This window comes from Hipposideros armiger, unplaced genomic scaffold (assembly GCF_001890085.2).
Source record: "Hipposideros armiger isolate ML-2016 unplaced genomic scaffold, ASM189008v1 scaffold_1173, whole genome shotgun sequence".
Classification (NCBI taxonomy): Eukaryota; Metazoa; Chordata; class Mammalia; order Chiroptera; family Hipposideridae; genus Hipposideros; species Hipposideros armiger.
In genome coordinates this window covers 330,807-334,806 of record NW_017732523.1, presented here as the reverse complement: position 1 = coordinate 334,806, position 4,000 = coordinate 330,807, and the positions used below count along the sequence as shown (strand labels likewise).

Genomic DNA, 4,000 nt, shown 5'->3' with positions numbered 1-4,000 from the left:
CAGTTAACTCCCCTGGCCTCTATTTTAATCTAAGAGGTTTTGCAACAGTTAACTTTAGTTTCTCTACCTCCGTCCTTAGTTTCTAACATTGATTATCCATATCTCTGAGGGACAGGTTGTGCGGTCAGCTCAACCCGGTCACGATATACTGTTAAGACATCTGGACATAACGGCACTGTCGTGACAGGGGGATGCGGCTTTAACTGAAATAACTGCACATTCTTTTTCAGCTTCTGTAATTTGCTTTGCATACAGCCCTGTCTTATAAAAACCCTACCCCCCCAAATCTCGAGGCCGTCTCTCCTTAGTTGGAGAGGCAGTCGCTGAGCTCAGCTTAATAAAATCTTCGGAACCCTAATTTGACATCCAGCCTCTTTATTAATTATCTGGACCCAACAATTCACAGAACTCTCGCTCTAGCTGATCTTAGAAGGGAGGAAACGGAGGGGGGGGGGTGTCTCGGGCTCCACCTGGAAGACCGTGTTGGCTTCTTTGGTTGTGACCGGCAATCTTGTTGGGGTATCCTCTGCATCCCCAAGGTTCCTGAATGAAGAAAAATAGATTTTAATTAATAAATCTGTTAGATCTCATGAAGCCTGTGGCCATTCAGCCTGTCACTCAGGTGGCATCAATTGTCTGGGCGCAGAACGGGTTTGGCATTTAGCTTACTGGCCTGGGGAATATTAGGAAGTCACAGGCTTTCAAGTAGTTATCTGAAGCAGGGTTAGGAGACTTCCATTGTTTAGGATTCAGAAACTGACTTACAAAGCAATCAAGAAGCAGGGGGATAGGAGAATTCTAGGATTCAGGGTAGGAGCAATCTTTAGCCTAGGATTCACAGACTGATGAGAAGAGTAATCAAAGCCAGGGGCTAAGAAACCAAGAAACTAGGGAGGAGACTTAACATTTCTATACTTAACATTTCTATAGGAAAGAACACAAAAGTTTCTCAGTGATGGGGGTGCTGCTCAGTTGGCTGGTAACAAAAGCAAACATTACATGCCCCTCTTCTATTTGCTTAGAATTTTCTTCTTCTATGCGTATTGAGCTTCTCAGCTTGCTCTTTCCCCTGCTGCTAACCAGCAGGTTTCCTGTGTGCTGGCTCTCCTAAAGGAATGTCAGACACACACAGGGAGCGATGCCCTCCTGCTCTTTTGACAGGTGTCCAGCCAAGGGCACCAACAAGAACGTCACAGTTTTGGGCACCGTTTGGTGGAAACTCATACCTATAACCACCCTGTTCAGTGTTCTGTCATCATAAAACTGTTTTTGCAAATGCTATTTGTAACAAAAGTCTTTCAAGATTCCTGAACCACAAATATGACTGACTATGCTCTAGAATCCCCAAACGCTTAAGTCTCTAAAGTGTCTGCTTTGTTAAATGATGTTCTTGCCTGATAATAATCAATCGCTCTGGTAATATCTGCATACATGTTTCTAAAGGTATAAATGCTTGTGAAATTTATTTATTCATCAGAAGAACGTTGAAAGCAACCTATCTCCCTTCATGCACAAAGGCATAATACAGTCACAAATGACAGAGCTCTTTTTTTTTTAACTTTATTGGGGAACAATGTGTTTTTTTCAGGAAACAATGTGTTTTTTCCAGGACCCATCAGCTCCAAGTCAAGTTGTTGTCCTTCAATCTTAGTTGTGGAGGGCGCAGCTCAGCTCCAGTCCAGTCCCTGTTTTCAATCTAGTTGCGGAGAGCGCTGCCCACCATCCCATGTGGGAGTCAAACCGGCAACCTTGTTGTTAAGAGCACATGCTCTAATCAGCTGAGCCATCTGGCTGCCCACTGGCAGCTCACTCAAGTCGTTGTCTTCAATCTAGTTGTGGAGGGCGCAGCTTACTGCCTCATGTGGGAATTGAACTGCCAACCCTGTTGCTCAGAGTGCATGCTCTAACAAACTGAGCCACCCGTCTGCCCCAGACCTCTTTTCTTAAAACAACGTGTCTGAATGATTTTCATTTGTTAATCATGTAGATGTAGATCTCTGACCACAATGTAATAAAATTAAAAGTAAAAAAGACAATTTTAAAAGTCTTTTAGGGCCGGNGCTGAGCTGCCAACAAGTGACAGGATGGCTCAGCTAAAAAAAGAAAAAAACAAACACAGTCCTGAACAGGACAAATAATGACAAGTCTATCCCTAGACACAGAAACTGAACACAACAAAGACAAAGAGAAAAATCTGAAAAGCAGGGAGAGGAGAAGATGGATTAACTCCCAAGGAACACACAGATCAACAGCAACAATAGGAATGGTCCCTTCAAACTTCTGAAAAAAATAACTGTTAAAGTAAATTTCCGGGGTGGCTAGTTAGCTCAGGTGGCTAGAGCGCAGGCTCATAACACAAAGGTTGCCAGTTCGATCCTCACATGGGCCGCAGAGCTGCACCCTCTACAACTAGATTGAAGACAACTATTTGACTTGGAGCAGCTGATGAATCCTAGAAGAACACAATGTTCCCCAAAAAAATTACTTTAAAAAAAAAAAGTAAATTTCCATTCTCAGCTAAACTATAGCTCCAGAATGAGAATGAAATGAACAGATGAAAAAAAGTTAGTTTAACACACATCTTTGCTGAGAGATCAATTCCATTTCCCTCTCGGGAAGAGGGAAGTTAAACCCAGCAAGAAAGGAGGAGTGGAGGCAACAAGCAGTGATAAGCACAGAAACTGGTAACATGTGAGCAAAGATAAAGAAGCATTAACTCTACAGAAAACAGTACTAGTGACTAGTTGGAGGCATATTAAAACAAGGTGTGCACAAGATGGTTTTCAGAGAAGTTAAACACCAAAAAACTGTAAAACTTTCAGAAGATAGTATAGGAGAATATCTCCATGACCATGGGGTAAGAAAGGATTTCTGCAGTAAGGCCAAAAAAAAAAGCACTCACCACAAAGATATGGATCAATAAATTCTCCAGCATTTAAGTTAAGAGCTTCTGTTTATTGAGACACCAAAAAGAGAATGAAAAGTAAAGTCACAAACTAGGGAAAGATATTGGCAATACATATGACTGAGGAGAGAGTAGAATCCAGAGTATGTACAGAAGTACAGATCAATATGTAAAAGACAACCTGAAAGAAAAATGTACAGAAGACTTGAGCAGGAACCCAGTCACCCTCTATAAAGATGGTCAAACCCTGCTGAACATCCAGCAAAATGCAAATTTATAACCTCAGTGAGATGGTTACCCGTCCACCAGACTGGCTGAAGTTTACAAGATGAAGTGCAATAAGAAAGTGTTGTCAGAGTGGGCCCTTCTCGGCGCGAAGTCCAGGTCCTTGGCAACTTGAGCAAAGAACTGAACAAGATACCGAGGCAAAGTAGTGAAAAAGAACTTAATTAGAAGAGATAGTATATTTCAAAGTAGTAGAAGTAGGCCTGAGCAGTAGAGAATGACTCAAGGGCCCCTTATTAGAAGAGAATTTACATTCCAAAGAGTTTGGAGCGGGCCATGCAAAGGCGAGGCTCAAAAAAGGGAGGAAGGGGGCGTCTTTCTGATCTCGTCCTTTGCTTCTTGTTTTCCTGATCTAGCTTGCGTCTCCTGCAAACCAACCATGGCCAGGTCCCTGTGCACCCCGCGATTCCTGCTGGCTGCACTGACCCTGGCCCTAGCACTGGCCGTGAGCCCCACCGTAGGCGCGAGCCCCAGCAAGCCCCACCGGGTGGGTGGCCTGCTGGATGCGGACGTGAACGAGGAGGGCGTGCAGCAGGCGCTCAACTTCGCCTTGAGTGAATACAAAGCAAGCAACGACGCCTTCCACAGTCGCGCCATGCGTGTGGTGCGCGCCCCAAAGCAGGTCATGGCTGGGATGAACTACTTCTTGGACGTAGAGATTGGCCGAACCACATGTACCAAGTCCCAGCCCAGTTTGGCCAGCTGTCCCTTCCATGACAAGCCACGCCTGATGAAGAAAGCACTCTGCTCTTTCCAGATATACAGCGTTCCCTGGCTGAGCAAGATCTCCATGGTGAAGTTCAGCTGCTA

General features: G+C 44.4%; 1 pseudogene; it reads left to right on the top strand.

The window, feature by feature from the left end:
* The first annotated feature begins 3,520 nt into the window (after positions 1-3,520).
* LOC109376698 (cystatin-C pseudogene) overlaps positions 3,521-4,000 on the top strand; it is a 12,826-nt pseudogene continuing 12,346 nt past the window's right edge.